The following is a 19,183-nucleotide window of genomic DNA, read 5'->3' on the forward strand; positions in this document are numbered from 1 at the left end:
TTCCCCCTTTCCTTTGTCTTTCTGCTACACAGCATTGTGAGCTTGGGCAGAACTTACACAAGAGGGATGAAAGCTATAATCAGATCTCTCAACTTAAATATATACTGGAATAACTAATTTTGGTTATAATAATTACCAAAAATGCAGAAATACAACAAGCCTTTCCCCTACTTACCAGATATGCAATCATGCATAAACAATTAGCAGCTGTAATCATTATTTGATCTATGAATCACTTTCTAAGAAGAGCTTTGAAGTGATTTCACAAGGCAACAAAACCATACACAAGAAATTTTCACTTATAAAAACAATGCAAACAATTATATAAAAACAACTACAAACATAAAACAATTTCAAATAAAATCAGATACTGCTGTTAAAAAAGAAGTATACTTAGAAGTCTAGTTGAAAGAGGAAAGTCTTCAACAGGTGGCAAAAAGACAGCAAGACTGGTAGCTGTCTGACGGTGTCTGTCTGGTGGTAGCAGCACCACAATAAAGGCCCATTTCTGACATTGTGTGGAATAGATCTCCTGTTGAAATGGCATCTACAGGTTGCCCTCTCCTGCACTTCCGCTGCTGTCTCTCCAACCTCAGCTCACTAACTAGAAACTGCACATGCCTCCACCTTTGAAACTCTTTGCTCTCATGAGAGAACACCCCTGCCCCCAAAATAATAATCCAAAAGACAAAAAAGGAGCTGCAGAATGCTCCAAATTTGACTGGAGGAACAGTGCTGGGATAAGGAGCATTTAGCCCCTTTTCTTCACCCATTTCCCTAAATCACTCCCCCTTGTCCCCAGATGCTCTTTCCACTAGGAAGATTACATGTACCAGAGGCACCATGTTGCCCCCAACATTGAGGGGACCTGGCATGTACTGTGTGTGTGACATCACATGTGCACCGCACATTGTGTGGGCATTGTGCGTGCGTGGCATCACTCGTATGACATGCGCAACGATAGAGGAGCCAGCCTCTGAAGCTGCAATGTGTGTGACGTCACACATGTGCAACGTGCACCAGGCCTCCTCAACATTGGCCCCTTCCCAACAAATATTGAGGGGGCTGTTAAGACACCTTGGCCCTCTGGATATGGCGCACCTGCCACTTACTTTTCCCTAGAAGTGTATGCTTTCTTCTCCTGGCACTGTGGCTTTGATCAAACCTGGATCCCATCCTCAGTAAAGACTTTAAAAAGTTCAGGGGTGAATTGTACAAGAAGTTCCCAGATTCAATCTCAGATAGGGTTGGGAGTGAGAGGTAAACTATAGTTCTCAGGAATCTTGGGGGGGGGGGAGCCATGTTTTTAAATGTATAGTATGGGAACAGCCCCATTCTCTGCAAAAATCAGCAGGCAAAGTCTTCCTTGGCAAAGAGAGAATTAGTTATCACCTTCTGATATCTGCTCATCAAACTGCTTTTCAGTAGTCTTAAAATGCAACATCTTTTTGCTTTATCACAGTCTTCCGTTACAATCAGAGATAGAGGTTGGAGACTTTGGTCAAATTCTGCACACAGAGAGTAACAGGTAGTGATGTGAGCTGCAGTTGATTAATTAGGGAAGGAAATTGGCAATAGAATGGCTAACTCCTAATATTGTTTTAAGTGGATTCATAAAACTCTTTGAATTTTGAATCAATAGCTGAGAAAATTCAATAGTAATGAGCTCATTTGTATGTAAATGAATGTCATACCATCCTGTTCTGGTCTCTCCATTTTTTATGACACCCTTTTAGATGTCACTAAGAATAGTTCTGAAAGATAAATCTTTTCAGGAAATAATCCCTTTTTGAAAAAACCAATTGAAATGCAAAAACTTTTGAGAAGAATTTACATTTTGGGTGTCTTTTTATTTTATTTCAAGAAGACCGCTATACAAAACTTTAAAACATATTATAACTTTAGCTTGAGTTTAACTTGAGGTCAAGTGAAAAGCAAGCAGTGTCCAGTTTTAAACTTTACCCCAGAAAGGGCACTTAATATTCATTTCATTTCTGTACCACTATGTGTTTTTAAAGAAAGAAAGAAAAATCTCAAAGTGGTTTACAACATTCATTGAAACTTCAGATAAAACATTCCAAAATAAAACATTACATTAATAAGAACAGTTAAAAAACAGAACCTCCTTGTTCACAGGCATGAAACCTCTGCTTCCCATATGAAGAGGGGAAGACTATCTCCATTCTCTATCCCTGTGTCTGGCAAGTGCTGAGAAGAGATGGTGAGGCAAGAACAATCAAAATGGAACAAAGTCACAGAAGGTGGTGGACTCTCCTTCCTTGGAGGTTTTTAAGGAGAGTAACCTCTGCTTAAAATCTGCCATGGACACTTTAACCAAGATTCCTGCACTGCAGGGGGTTGTATTAGATGACCCTCAAGGCCCCTTCCAACTCCACAATTCTATGATTCTATGAGTCCCCCCCCCAATAGTCAAAGTAAGGTAAAGGTAAAGGTACCCCTGCCCGTACGGGCCAGTCTTGCCAGACTCTAGGGTTGTGCGCTCATCTCACTCTATAGGCCGGGAGCCAGCGCTGTCCGGAGACACTTCCGGGTCACGTGGCCAGCGGGACAAGCTGCATTTGGAGAGCCAGCGCAGCACACGGAACACCGTTTAATAGTCAAAGTACATAGATTCTTATACCACAATGACAAATGTAGATTGTTCAACGTTTTTCACTGCTGGATCACTGGAATCCTGGCTGCAGCTAACATCATGTCAAATGCTCTTTAATGCAACAAGCATTTAGGCTGGTCATCCACATATTCAGTAATGGCAGCTGTGGGGAAACCTGAGCAGGCGATGTTGTTATTGTAGATATTTCTTGATATACTTGGGAGCAGAATAATTAAAGCCAAGGGCAAGGGTGTCAACTTGAATAAAACAATTGGTCGCAAGATGCGGCGCACAGACACCATTTGAATGGCAATGCCCATCAACTTTTTTGGAATGTTAGCCCCCTCAAATATTTTAGGAGGGGGGTGAATGGATATCAGCCCCTAAGAGTTGGCTTCTGTGCCCAAGGACATTCCCAGTAAAGACGGAAGAATACCTCTCAGTGCCACAGTCTGCCAGCAATCCTGTGTCAATTGTTATGTAAATATGAGACATTTACACATCTGTGCAGAACTTTGAGGGAACATTCACACACTTGTGATATGCCTTCCCTTCTCTCTCTGGGCTCTTCCACACTTCTGCTACTCCTGTGCCTAGTCCATACCCTCCAACATTTCTCCAATGAAAATAGGGACGTTCTACTCCATAATAATAATTTTACTATTTATATCCCACCCATCTGACAGGGTTGCTGCAACTACATAAGAACATAAGAAGAGCCTGCTGGACCAGGTCAATGACCCCTCTAGTCCAGCATCCTGTTCTCACAGTGGCCAATCAGATGCCTGTGGGGAACTCTCTAAGCTCAAGACCACTCTTGCCTTCTGTAGCTTCCAGCAACTGATACTTGGAAGTAAATACCCTCCAATATTCTCCAATGAAAACAGGGATGTCCCATTCCATAATTTTACTATTTATCCCCCACACATCTTACTGGGTTGCCCCAGCACTTTGGGCAGCTTCCAACATATATAAAAATGTAATAAAACAGGATATATAGGATTGCCTTCAGAAGGCTTAGGGGTCGGATAACTTCATACCCTCCAATATTTCTCCTGTGAAAATAGGGATGGGTTCTCTAAATCAGGGATGTCCCTGGAAAATAGGGACACTTAGAGGGTCTGGAAGTATTACTGCCTCCAGCTGTGGAAGTGGAGTATAACCAACTGGGCCTCTTCCTCCATGATTTTGTCTAATCCTCTTTTAAACCCATCAAAGTTGGTGGCCATTGTTGCCTCCTGTGGGAGCAAGTGCCATAGCTTAACTATGTGCTAATGCAAATGCAAATGACATGGATAAAGGATCACTCCCCTTCTCCCAGGAGAGAAGCAGGTAGCAATCAGACAGAGATGTTGCTGAAACTCATATTTGTGGCTGGAAATACAAATCTCAGGGGTTCATGCTACTTGCCTCAAATACAAGGCATGCATTACAGACCCATAATTTTTGTTTTTTGCTGGCTCTGATTTAATCCAACCCATAGAATTCAACATTACACTCTCAGGAATTATAGGAGCTTTTCAAATGCTGGCCAAGAAACTTTATAATTACCAAGCCAGTTCTGGTTCAAGCCAAGGGGAGTTCAGCAGTCACTAGTTTCTTCTTGATTATGAAACCCTAGGTCACAGTTTCCTGTGCTAACTGAAAGCCTAGCCTGGGGATATTTTGCAGCTTTCCGTTTTATAGAACATAGCCATACAACTGCATAGGAGAGCATGGCACTCTCCTCTCTTACTCTGTGATGGAGCATCTAGTAAAACAGTGTGGTTGAACCTATTTTCTATCAAGGCCCATTGTCCCTAGAGGTTTTTATGATGGCAGGGACTAAATATGGCAGTGGGTGGGGCCAGAAGCAACAATAGATGAGGGTAATCCTTTTCTTGCTTGCTTGCTTTCACTTCCTTTTTCTCCATTTCCTACTCCTTGCTCTCTATATGATACTGGGTAAAGGGCCTCATGCAGCCTTTGCGTCGCAGATTGCCTAGCCTTGTTTAGCAAGTCAGTGAATTTTTAACTGTCAGGGCAACAGTGGCGTAGCGTGGGGGGTGCACGGGGGGCCGGCCGCACCGGGCGCAACATCTGGGGGTTAGGTTTAGGGGGCGCAAATCCACGGGTTAGGGGGCGCAAATTATTTGCCTTGCCCCGGGTGCTGACAACCCACGCTACGCCACTGCAGGGCAAACAAGGACAGCCTAAAAATCCAATCACCCCTACCCCCAAAGTGTGAAATAAAATTTTAAATGCAAATGTGGTGTGTACTTTGCTCGATTTAGATTTGGACAGCTATTATTATTGTTACTATTATTATTATTATTAAAATCTTAGAAAGGAAGGGGAAAATGTATAGAAGGCACTAACTTCATTGCTTCAAACGCAGTGAAGAAGCAATTAAGCTAAGCTGCAAAGTTAATCTAAAATTATAATTAGCACTATATGAAAATATAGGCAGCCACAGAGAAAATAGGTGTTAAGAAATGTCACACTGGAAGAAAAAACAAAAGTTAGAAGTGATAATTTTGCTCCAAGGCAGTTTTAGGAACATATTAAATTGTGAAGGGGGTGGGGGGAGTGGTGCAATATAATTCACTTTGCCATAACATGGTTTGTATTTCGTTACTTAAAAATAAATAAAAATCCACCATCTTTTTAATACTTTATAATAATGTGGAGTGGCTATACAAATTTTATTTTAAAGAGAAAAGGGATGCAAATTCTATGCATGGTTAGATATGTTACCTGCTATTGAAACATTCTTATGTACCTAAAATTTCATTGTAACCCTTTTTTCATATACCACCTTTCCCCAAGAAAGCATCACAGTGCCATATGCACACACAAAGATCACTATAGACCCTATTAAAACAATATTAATCTTCCAACGTCCACTGGGAAAACATACAAACCTTCCAACCAGCGGAGGAAGAGAACACATGGATGAAGAGGGAGAAGTTTATAGTGGTTTGTGGTTTGAAATGGAGATCAGCTCTATAATACATACATACATACATACATACAGGTATGGCAGATCTTGTCTGCAACACCGAATCTTATTGGCAATAAGAGCTTGCCATTTACTGAAACAAAACTAATGCCAAGCATTAGTTGGCATTCATTAAAACAATGCATACATTGTTTTATGCACTCTGGGTTTCTTCAGGAAAAACTAACTCAAGTGAAACATCTCCTTAATTTCTTAATTAATGTTTTGTTTTTAAGACAAACATTTCAAGATTAACATCCCTAAAATAGATTATGGTAAGTTGAAGATAGCTAACACTTAGGGGGAAAGAGTTCCCTGCAGCATCTTGCACACTTTTAATTTGCATGGCTAATGTTTCGGAAAACTGTCTGAAGTTTTAATTTTTTAAAAGCACAACAGAGAGGACAGCAGCCTGGTGGACCAGGATGGTCACTGCGTGTTTTCCGAAGGCAAAGGTGAGCAACCTGTAACCCTCAGGTTAACTTCAAAAGCTCTCATCAAAATATATTTCAGGCTTCTACCACATGTAATGTGTCCCACCCTTTGCCAGTCTGGAAGAGGAGAGGGAGAGGGAAGGCTTATCCACACCGCTGTTCGCTCCACTGCTTTCTCCTGGGGGAAACCTGATCTTTAGTTCTGAATCAGAATGACAACTAGGTTTTCCTTGGCTTGCCATTTGTTACAATTTAGCACTAAAGAGCAGGTTTTCTGGGGAAAAGGGGTTGGGCAAAGGCAAAACCACTTGCAGCCATGCCTACAAAGCGAGTGATAAGCTGGAAAGAGCTTGGGTCCATGCTGACTAGTAGACCCCCCTCCCCAAGTGTCCCTATTTTCCAGGGACAGTCCCGGATTTACAGAAGCTGTCCCAGTTTCTGATTTGATCCCTGATTTCAACTTTTTCTTAGGACACCCCTATTTTCATTGGAGACAAGTTGGAGGGTATGGAGTTATCCAACCCCTGAGCTGCCTGAAGGCAATCCTATATGGAGTAGGTTGTTTATGTTTAATGTTTTATTGGCATTATATTATATATATGTTGGAAGCTGTCCAGAATGACTGGGGCAACCCAGTAAGGTATATGGGGTATAAATTGTAAAATTAACATTATGGAATGGACATCCCTATTTTCATCAGAGAAATGTTGGAGAGTATTTGCTTCCATGTATCAGTTGCTGGAAACTACAGAAGGGAAGAGTGGACTAGAGGGGCCATGATCCAGAAGGCTCTTCTCATGTTCATTTTCCTGACTCAAATTTCCCCTTCCTCTGCAAGCTTCTTTTCGAGCAGGTACGGGGAGGGGGCAATTGTAAATCTCCCCCTTTGGATTAATCACTACTCAAATGGAAAGGGGGTAAGTGTCCCCTGTAGCCAGATTTTCCCTATTATGACTATGGATTCTGTTGACATTCTTAATTCTGTGGGTCAGGAATATAGATTTGCCTTGTTCATAATGGCCTAAAGCAAAAGGAAATCTGAGAATTTTACTTCCAAGTTCTTCTAATTCAGCTTCTGCACATGTAAAGAAAGATTTTTTTTATCATTAAGTTTATTTTTAGTGCAAATCCTGGATGTCAGATGGAGCTAAATGTCACCTGCTAGCTGGCAGAAGACTATTGGCACCCGAGGTGCTTTCGACTCTTGGGGTGAGGAAAAAGTGAAGGAGCTGCAGCTCCTTCAGTTTGTATTGCCAAGCTCTTGAGAAGCTTGCGAGAATAAGGTAGAAAGTCTTTTTTATTTTGTTTCAGAACATTTTACTGCATGTTAGAGGTCAAATAAATATTGGTTAGGGACAGTGCTCCCCCCCCCCTTAAAAAATGTTTAGGGGTACTCTTATTTTCCTACTCATATTGAAATACTGCTCCTCAATGAGGCCAAATTTAGATACCCCTGCGTACCCCCCCCCCCCGAAAAAAGCACTGGTTAGGGGGATAACTAGCCTAGTTTTTGCTTCTACTGTGGAGCAGTACTGTGGAGCTTGTTGATACAAGCTCTGAGTTTGCATGTCCCACCCCTGCTCCCCCTCAAAGAAAGGAGGCTTGCCCTAGACCTTTTACACACACACACACACACACACACACACACACACACACTGCAACACTATTCCTGGTGTAAAAAAAGAAAAAAAAGAAAAAAGAAAGACCACAATTAATACCACCCACTCCGGTATATTATAGGGCAAGAAGTAGGGATGTCCACCATATTTGACCAAACCCTAAACTGATTTGGGCTGATTCCAGTGGAACCAGGTTTCAATAGATTCATGTTTGCATCTGCTTCATACAGGGTGCTGCTTCGCAATCCCAGTGTAACCTCCACTCAACCATATGTTTAGGGTTTAAAAACTCTAGGGCTGGTTCCAGGTTAGCTGTTTCCCAGGTCAGTGTGGGTCAGGCCCTATCCACACAGTCATAGAAAAATACATACCAAGTGGACATATTTTCAGTGTGGAGGGGCGGAGTTAATAAAAAATTGATGGGCAGAAAAAATGGGACAGTACGCAGGGGAAATGGGCACAGACCATGAATGGACTGGCTTCTTCATCCCTATTCCAGCATAAGGATAGGAACAGAGCTGTCCTCCCCACAGATCCTGGCCCAGCATCATCATATGCTGCTACTTGGAGCATGGCAGTTTGGCATTTGGCAAACTGGTATTATTCCACTGGCCTTTAGTTAGCTGGATGTACCTGGGGCTTTTCCAGGATTGCTTTATGAACTGGCTGCTGTGCATGTGTCTTTTTACTTGTTTTGCATTAAAGTTTCATCAGGCCTTTCGTGTAGACTTTTCTGCACACTTTCGACAATAGCTGCCCTGATCCAATCAGCCATGGCATCTCTAAAAGCTTTTTCACAAGCTATACAGACTGTAAACCAGCCTTGGCAAAGAAGCCTTTAGAGACTTCCCAGTACAATAAGGCACATTTTTAAAGGCTTTAGTCTTAACCATTTATGACAGTCTGTTAAATTCTGTCGTGTGGGAGTGGTGGTGGGGGGGGGGGCCAATCTGCAGTGTCACCTGTGCAGTGCTGAATGCCGCTTTATGGGGGCGGGGGGAATAGGGTCATAGGCAGCTGTCAAACACCAAATCAGACAATTACTCTGTTTAGCTCAGCAAGATGGGGAACCTGTAGCCTTCCAACTCCCATCACACCCAGTCAGTGTGGGCAATGATTGGGGATAATGGGAGCTGCCAGGATAAGACTACCTGTGGTTTACACTGGCTGGAAATGGCTCTCCAGGGCCTTCAAATGGGAGTCTTCATGCCTGTCCACTCTTCTGCTTGTCCCATGCCTAGAAAGCAAAGGTCCAAAAGGTTTTTCACTTGGCCCGTGCAGTGCTAGATTTATGTATAAGCTAAACAAGCTATAGCTTAGGGCCCCACTCTCCCCCCCCAAAAAAATCATTATTAATATACTTCTTCTTAATTGTATTTCAGTTCAATAATTACTTTGATAAATTACATATTTTGTTATGTGCAAATGGCTTTAGATACCTGTTAGATCCATAAATTAGGTAAAGGGACCCCTGACCATTAGGTCCAGTCGTGACCGACTCTGGGGTTGCGGCGCTCATCTCACTTTATTGGCCGAGGGAGCGGGCTTACAGCTTCCAGGTCATGTGGCTAGCATGACTAAGCCACTTCTGGTGAACCAGAGCAGTGCACAGAATCGCCGTTTACCTTCCCGCCGGAGCGGTACCTATTTATCTACTTGCACTTTGATGTGCTTTCAAACTGCTAGGTTGGCAATGGGAGCTCACCCCGTCACGGGGATTCGAACCGCCAGCCTTCTGATCGGCAAGTCCTGGGCTCTGTGGTTTAACCCACAGCACCACCCTTTATGGACCCTTTTAGGTCCATAAATTACCATATAGCATATATTCAACACAAAAAACAACAACAATTTGTAGTTCACAAAGGACAGCTGGACATATAAAGGGCCCCATTACCTTCAGTAGTTTAGGGCCTCATCAAACCTAATTCTGGCTCTGGGCCCATGCTATCTAGGGATGGGTCTGGGAGACTTTCCTTTTACCCTACCACTTTCCCTGGGAAAACCCTTTGCTGCTGAATCGGCATCTACAGAAAAACCAATTGATGTTGCTCCAAATCAGTGGTAAAGAGCCCGTTTTCCCAAGGGAAAGTGGTGGGACAAATGGAAGTGTGAATGAACCATGTATCAGCCTTATTTGGAGATGCCTGGGGATTGAACCTGCATGCAAAACATCTGCACTGCGGCTGAATCAGAATAAGAAATGCCCAAATTAGAAAGAGAAGAATCTGCTGTGAGATTCAGTGGTAAAGAGTAGGTTTTCCAGAGGAAAACTGCAAGGCAAACACAAAACCACTCAGACCCATGCCTGGAAAGCATCAGACAATTGGGGAACACTCAAACCTGAGTTTTCCAGGAACAGAACAAGTAGAATTCTGAACGAACCATCAGCTACAGCCACTTCCTTTTACATATTCTGCTTTTCATCATTCTCATGTTTAGAAACATAGGGTGGTTTTTACATATATTAAAACTGAGCCCTTCATATGATAATTATCACATTTTAAACAAATGTGCCAGCTTTAGGGGCATTTCACAGATTATACATCAACAAAAGATATACACAACATGGAGCTGTGGATATTCCCATCTGTGTTACATTTAGTTTCAAATGCCTGCTGGTCAGATTCACACTTTACATTTTCAGCTGCATGCCTAGCCGTCTATGGTGTGTGTACACTTAAAAGAGGCAGTTTCACACTACGTTGCATTATTGATAGTGAAGTTCTAGAACAGAGATGAGGAAGCTGTGCCACCCCAGATGTTGTTGAACTACAACTCCCATTATCCCTGACCATTGGCCCTGCTGGCTGGGCTGATGGAAGTTTGAGTCCAACAACATTTCGGACGAATTCCCCACCCCTGTTCTAGAACTTTAGAGTTTATTGTTTGAAGTGAACCTTCCATAATGTCCCCTAAAGAATGATTAGCACCTGTCATCACATTCTAACAGCTTGTAGTGTCTCTGAAGGTCCTTGATAACCATGGAAACATCTTCTCTAACAAGCCAAAAGAAAAAGAATTTTAAAAGGAGTGGTCAAAAACTGTGTTGGTGGGCACTAGCTTAGATGACTTTAAAGGGGGTTTAGATAAATCTGTGGGAAGAATAGGTTTATTGATTACTACTGGTTATAGAAGGCTGTATTTTACCTCCAGATAAGAAGCAATATGACCCGAAATATCAGTTGTGGGTGAAAGTAGCAGAATATCAGTTGCAGAAGAATTCCTTTTGGCCAGATGTGCTCATGTCCTGCATATGGACATCTTGTTGACTGCTGTGAGTAACATAATTGTGGATTTTTTAGGGTTGCCATACATCTGGAATTCCCCAGACATAGCCATAACCAGTGTCTGGGTAGAATTTGCTGAAATGGCTCAGCAACTTTGGCCAAAAAAGGTCAACAGGTTTTGTGTCTGGATTTTCAATACAGCAAACCTAGGCATTTGCTTTGATCCATGTAAGTAATTCTTAGGTTCTTGTGAGGTAATGGCCATCTTAATGCAGGACAAGCTGGTCACTAGGGGCAGAGCCAATATCCAAAGCTACAACCGAACACTATTGTGTTCCCCCAGAGCCATATTCAGAATTTTCCTGTCATTATGGAACCCACTGGAGTCTTTTCTGTACACCTCTCTTTGAATAATCAGAATTGTAAAATCACATGTATATCTAGGTATTTGTTGTTGATTCTTAGAAATGTAAAATTTCTAGGTGTCCAATCTTAAATATCTGATGCTTAATCTCTGAGAATTGCTTAAAGTGTGAGGGAGGAGGATGGGGAGAAAACCAGAATAGGTTGACTCTGCTCCAGTGAACCATGGCTCTTCCTCCCATTAGCTCCCCTGCCAACTCCAGTGGTTATCAACCATCACTGTATTAATTTACTTCATTGGACTACTTCTAGTGTATAAGTGGGGTATGATGTCATGAAATCATGAAACTTGGCTAACCTCTCTGATATCCCAGGGAAGGTAAAGGGAATGTGTTTGATCCAGCTAATAATATGACACACAATGAATGCCAAACTCACTGCTGTGCATTACTCAATGCAAAAATAGCTGTGTTGGTGTGTCAACAGCAGTGTCAACAGTCAGAAACAATTAGGAATGTACATTATTTTTATACTTATAGAACACTGTTAAATATGCCTTTTCTAGTTGCATTTCTGAAGAAATAAGAGAGTTGAGTAGGGTGAATTTCAAAGGAGGTGGTTCATGTTACAGAATAAGCAGTGCATCTTGCACAAATCCCAATTATGCAAGACTCTGCACAAATCTTCAGAGCTGCAGGCAACTGTCAAGGAGCATAGTTGGAAACATGTTCAGTATCTTATAGCACGAATAAATTGCAGGTCTATGTAATACAGGCAGCTCAGTCCTGGCTGAGAGTAGATTATATGATTTTCTTGAGTTCTATTAATGTCGTACGGCTACTCCAAGCTTAATAACAAATGTGAATAGAAAAACCTCTGCTGATACTCATCTCTGCAGCTGTCAATTCATAACCACTTTCTCCATTGCTCCCTACTTTCACCAGTGGTAAGTGATGCTATGGGCCTAGTTCTCATTGAGGTGGTAAATTGATGTCTAGGCTGTATGCTTCAGAGTGCAACTGATTAAATGCTGTTCCAGGAATGCTTGGGGGATTTGATCTCCGCAAATTCTGATATAAACTGACTTGATGGGCACCTTCAGGACAAAAGTATAGATTGGCATGTAGCTATGCTTGGAATGTTGCACTTTTTCAAATTCTGCTGTGCCGTCCTTGGCTCAAAATTGTGCTTGAAAATGCAAGTTTTAAGATGAAAGCTGTTTGCAAAAGTAATCCATCCATCTCTACAGTTCTCCATACAAACAACAACACCTCCACAAAGAATATAGCTATTCAAGGTCAAACTATGTGGGTTGCTGAGTAGTACGTAGGATACAGTGGTGCCTCGCAAGACGAAATTAATTCGTTCTGCAAGTTTTTTCGTCTTGTGAATTTTTCGTCTTGCGAAGCACGGTTTCCCATAGGAAATGCATTGACGGTTTCCCATAGGAATGCATTGACGGTTTTAAGAAAAAGGCGCAAGACATTTTTGTCTTGCGAAGCAAGCCCATAGGGAAATTCATCGTGTGAAGCAACTCAAAAAACAAAGAACTCTTTCGTCTTGCGAGTTTTTCGTCTTGCGAGGCATTCGTCTTGCAAGGTACCACTGTACTCCTATTCCCTTCACAGAGCTACAATTCTGTGTGGATTAAGAGTTTATCCTTCCAAAGGAACTCTCTAAATTGCAACTCTGTTACAAGTCTCCCAACAACTCTCAACACCCTTAACTAACTAGAAATCACAGGATTATTTGGGGAAAGCCTTGACTGTTTAAAGTGGTTTTATATTTTAAAGTGCATATGGAGCTGAAGTCTGGTGCATTTTCTTGGTCGGGAGAAGCTTCTTAGGCTTGTATTCAATGTTAGTTCTACACAGAGTAGAACTAACACAGAAATTAATGGACCTACATTAATGAGCTTACTCTGAATAGAACTAATACTGGATACAACCCATTATCTTTTCCCCTTCAATAGGTTTTCTTGCAAATTGTCCTTACTGCTTTTCTACCGCCATGGGGGGAAAAGACCAGGGTACGAGATCTAAATATGGGTACGAAACTACTCATAAAACATTGCACAGCCAAACAAGTCAATGACTTTCAAACAGAAAACAGACACGTTATAAAGCCTCTGTGCATTTTAGGAACCATTTCTGACTTGGCTTCTATGATTTAATTATGTTTCAGAGAAGCTCATCTGGGAACTATTTGTCCAGTGAGAATGTTTTCTGCTAACACTTTTATTAAAAGAATAATCTGTGGAATAGGTTTATTGACCACATGTACTTTTGCCAAAAAAGAAAAAAAAGAGAAATTATATTTCTCAAACAAGTGCCTGGATGGACATTAATACAAAACATCTGGATGAGCATGTCGGATTAAGTTCATCAATATTCATTAAGTCATCCATATTTATGTTGCATCCCTCACAGTGATTAACTTTGATCACTAAACTATTATTAATTACGTGAATGAGGGACATAATCCAGGCCTGGTGGAAGGCTAGTGAATGGAGCAATATTTGATTTAAACAAGATCTAAATATAATCCCAAAATTTTAGACTACACCTAGGAGTGTTAGGGGAAATTTACACTAGTATAAGGCATTTTTCTATGCTATTTTCAATATGCCCCCTTATATGCATTTTTTGCACACACTACATGGCAGGAAAACTGCACTGCACAATTCAGAGAGGTGTGAATTAGGAAGGATGATTGCATTTTGGTTTGCATTTTTCTTGCAAAGTGCAAATTAGGTAAATTTGTCTTAAATACAAACTGAATTTAATTTCTCCTCGGTCCCTAGAAGTGAGATTATCGTCCCTTCTATGTTGATCAAATGATTCTGCTGATGAACTGGAAGGGAAGGAGACAATTTGCATCCCCAATAGCGCACACGGATTTTTCTGATTTTAGTTTTAATTAATTAATTGGCTGGAGGGTTGTTATGCTTTTAGAATCCCTTTGCCACAGATACAAATGGTGGATTATTGGAGACCCAGAATGTGAGGTTAGCCAACTCCAATGTAATACATAGTTGCTGTCTCATAGCAAATGACAGTCTCTCAGCCTCCTGTTTTCATCCTGGGGTTATGAATATTGGCCTACCTCTCAGGATTTTGGTAAGACTTTGGAGGTAATAACGACGAAGTACTTTGAATGCTTTGAAATGCACCATAAAAGAGTATTACAGTATTTTGGTTTTTGGGGAGTGAATATCATTTTTAAGTACAGGTGATGTCTTAAAACAAATTGCCATAGATGCATTCCTTCTACTATTTCGTCAGAAACGGATAGGGAATTGCAAATGTGACTTCCATTAACAACAATTGTGTATACTGCATTCTGAGCACACTCCATTGAACAAATTCTTCTTTCATGTCACTAAGCTGAATTAGACCCTCTGAAAGGTCATCAGACTACAGCAATGTGAGGGCCTTGGATGAGCATCCATCAATAGACTTAAAATTATTGCCTTGTAAAACTCTTTATTTTCCAGATGGGTTTTATGAACCCCCTTTTTTGCCCTCAAGAATGGGCAGGCTGTATATACAGTCTGGCTGTTAAACTTTCCTGTAAACTTTGTGTGAATCATTCTGACAGATGTGTGAAGTGCCCAGTTTCCAATGCTGCACTGTGGGTTGATGTTATTAACATTTAGGGACGGTCCAGTAGAATAATATACTTGCTCCCTCAATCTGTTTTCAAAACGGATTTTTTGTGGCTGAATCATTTCTGAGCAGACTGGAATTTAGATCATTTCTCTCTCTCTCTCTCTCTCTCTCTCTCTCTTTCTCTCTCTGTGTGTGTGTGTGTGAGAGAGAGAGAGAGAGAGAGGGTGTTGGTGATAATAACTTGGAAAGAATTATTAAAGGTGGAAAATTAATGCTAATATCTGCTAAAAACAAACACTTGTCCTTTAGAGAAACTGAAAAAGCATTCCAAAATGTAGCTAAGGGTTATCTAGCATCTGAAAGACTAATATGTTTTATTAGGTCACCAGACCTTCCAAGTATCCCTATTCTCCAGGGACATCCCTGATTTAGAGAAAGCCATCCAGGTTTCTGATTTGATGCCGGAATGTCCCTCTTTTCCTTAGGATGTCCCTATTTCTATTGGAGAAATGTTGAAGTGTATGGCATTATCCCCAAGCTGTCTGAAGGCAATCCTGTATAGGGAAGTGGTGTTTTTTTTAAAAAAAAATGTTTAATGTTTTATTATGTTTTTATATATGTTGGAAGCTGCCCAGAGTGGGACAACCCAGTAAGATGTGTGGGGTATAAATAGTAAAATTATCATTATGCAATGAGGCAGCCCTATTTTCATTGGAGAAATGTTGTAGGGTATGTGTCACAAGCTTTTGGGGTGTAGAACCCACTTAATCAGATGCACTGAGTGTCACTCTCAATTGTCAAATATATGCACATAAAATGTAAAGGGTCACATCCACACCATTTAAAGCACATTTAACACACATTTAAAGCACTTGGCTTCCAACAAAGAATCCCGAGGACTGTAGTTCATCCCTCACAGAGCTACAGTTCCTAGCACCCTTAAGAAATTACAGCTCCTAGGATTCTTTGAGGCAAGACATGTGCTGTAAATGTATAGTGTGGATGTGACTGGGGCAGTGTGAAGGACAAAGCAAGGGCAAACCTGGGAGAAAGGTAGCATACCTGGGAACAGGAGCCATGGATTTGTTCAGTGGAGACATCTGTTGTGTTAAACACCAGTTCTCACTATGCTGGCCTCCTTCCAGATGTGGACCAGCAAGGAAAGAGAACTTTAGTGAATGCGCCTTTAGAGACACACTCTATTATGAGACAGACCAAGGGCAGCTTAGTGAGATATCACTGATGGTTGATGTGAGACAAAATTCCAGATAGACCCTGAGAGGAAAAACGAGAGGTGGAGAAATGGAGCATGAAAGTGAAGGATGACTGAGTGTCTGGAGGGAGTTGGAGGATGGATGGCAGCTAACAGATTGAGGTTGAATCCTGACAAGACAGAAGTACTGTTCTTGGGGGGCAGAGGGTGGGCTGGTGTGGAGGACTCCCTGGTCCTGAATGGGGTAACTGTGCCACTGAAGGACCACGTATGCAGCCTGGGAGTCATTTTGGACTCACAGCCATCCATGGAGCCGCAGGTCAATTCTGTGTCCAGAGCAGCTGTATACCAGCTCCACCTGGTATGCAGGCTGAGACCCTACCTGCCCGTGGATTGTCTTGCCAGAGAGGTGCATGCTCTGGTTATCTCCCACTTGGACTACTGCAATGCGCTCTACATGGGGCTACCTTTGAAGGTGATCCAGAAACTACAACTAATCCAGAATGTGGCAGCTAGACTGGTGAATGGGAGTGGCCGCCGAGACCATATAACACCGGTCCTGAAAGACCTACATCGGCTCCCAGTACATTTCTAGGCACAATTCAAAGTTGGTGCTGACCTTTAAAACCTTAAACGGCCTCGATCCAGTATACCTGAAGGAGCGTCTCCACCCCCATCGTTCTGCCCAGACACTGAGGTCCAGCACAGGGCCTTCTGGAGGTTCTCTCATTGTGAGAAGTGAAGTCATAGGGAACCAGGCAGAGGGTCTTCTTGGTAGTAGTGCCCACCCCGTGGAACGCCCTCCCATCAGATGTCAAGGAAATAATCAACTATCTGACTTTTAGAGGACATATGAAGGCATGTTTGGGGAAGCTTTTAACATTTGATGAATCATATTTTAATATTCTGCTGGAAGCCACCCAGAGTGGCTGGGGAAACCCAGCCAGGTGGGTGGGCTATATATGTATGTATGTATGTATGTATGTATGAATAAATAAATAATGTGAGACTGAGAAAGCATCCGTGAGATTGAAAGAGGCTGAGAGAAAATGACCAAGGCAGAACACGGGGAATATTGTGTTAGTTTTACTGATTATAATGCTAGTGTTTCAGTCCTGTTTTCCAATGTTCCTTTCTGACCACAGTACCTATTATGTTACGGAACTGTGGCTTTTCAACCAATATACCAACATGTTGCACTAAATTTCATGCACACCAGTGGACACGGATTTCCAGAACAAAGAATGTCATCAGACAATGTCTCACCCTGTTTGGCTTGAAGCCCAGCACCTCTATTGTTAAACTAGGTGTGGTTCTCATTGCCAACTCAACTTGAAGCTGAGTAGGGGAAAGGATTCCCCCCATCTGGTCCCCACTTTCCAGCATTCATCAGGACAGATCCTTCAGGTCTGAGGACCAAGCAAACCCCTCTGGTTGGTCACCCTTGAGTATATTTGATCTGCATTTTCAGAGGCCTTCTCCTTGGGCTGTGGGGGTCTTTTGGCTGCCTTCGGAACATCCCTGAGGCTAATCTGTCCCATCTCCTCAGTGCTGTGGTACCATGGGAGCAGGTGGAGTCTGGAAGGCTTCCTTACTTGTTTTAAAAGTGTGGTCCAGGTAAAGGAGTTATGATTTCTTATGACCCTCAATCTGGAAAGGCTTGCTCAGCCAAACAGTCAATTTGGACCGGGTTCTTATACATCCCCTTGTAAAAGTTGTATTAATAAAATGAGGGCCTATTTCAACCCATTTCTGTGTCTTGACTTTTCTTTCCTGATTATGTTCACCAAAAAAAGATTACAGCTGTTTTACAACTAATATTTAAATCACTCCTAAAAATGCACATGGATCCATTGTGTCTTGTATTTTATCACTCCAAAAAGGCTGTGTCTTTTTTAACTTGGCATCTGCCTTCCCCAGTTTACTAAATTCATTTACTTGATCATTTATGCCATGTCCCAAGCTCTTAACTTTAAAAACAAATAAAATAAAGGAAATCATCATATGTGCTGCTGTCAAGAGATAGGTTTCCACTTCCATGGCTTCTGCAAACGGTATCAGGATAATGATGGATCACTATTCTGCTAATATCTGCTAATATCAAAATCCAGTAAATCTTCATCTGTGGACATAGCTCACTTGTTGATGATGATTAAAAAAAAGAAGAAGAGTTTTAAGCCTTAGGATCAATGGCAGGCTTCTTATTCTGTGGCAAAAAAATTCTCAGATAAATTTTATTTATTTGTTTCACATATATTGTTTTACCATACTTGTCCTGCATATTGGAGCATGAGCAGCTTAACTAAAACAGAATATGAAAGCAATTGTGGAATAAAGTCACATGCTTACAATAAAACTATAACAAAATAGTAGCAACAATACCTTTATTATTATTATATTTCTGCATCCAAGGGATGGGAAATCTATACTTCCCCCAGATGATACTGGACTCCGGTGTCCATGATCCTTGATTAGTGCCACAGTAGAGAATCTCTGATGCATGCAGAAGGGCCAAGCATTATCACCAGCACCTCTAGGTAGGTCTGGAAATGCCCCTGTCTGGAGTGCTGCTACCAGTCAGTGCAAGCAGTACTGAGCTAGATGGATCTACAGCCTCACTTAGTGTAGGGTAGCTTCCCAAGTTCCATTGGCCAGGCTGGCTGAGGCTGATGGGAGTTGGGTTCCAGCATCATCTGCAAGGCCATAGTTTCCCTATTCCTGTCTTGTGCCTAAAGGAATGGGAAACACATGTACTTGTACTGTATATCCACTCAGATGAAACCTCTGTTAAATTCCGTGGGGCTAACTCACAGATAACTAGGCATAGGACTGCAGCCTAACTTTGATTTTACTTCCTAGCAGATTAATTTGCAGTTTCAGCTCTGTCTGAACTGTCTTTCCCTCATTCTTTCAGTACAACATTACCCCTGAGCTTGATCCTTTTGCTTTTTGATCTCCCTTTCTCTTCCCTAAATGTGGATTTTTCTTTCTTTCCAGAGAATTACACAAGACTTGAGGACAAGCAGGCTTTGAGCCCTGCATCATCCAAAGGGATTCTAATTCTTTCCCCCACCCCTTTCTTTGCGGGAGGGGGTGCATAGCAGAAGCACTGTGCACATCAA

This window comes from Podarcis tiliguerta (assembly GCF_965153285.1).
Source record: "Podarcis tiliguerta genome assembly, chromosome: Z".
Taxonomy (NCBI): Eukaryota; Metazoa; Chordata; class Lepidosauria; order Squamata; family Lacertidae; genus Podarcis; species Podarcis tiliguerta.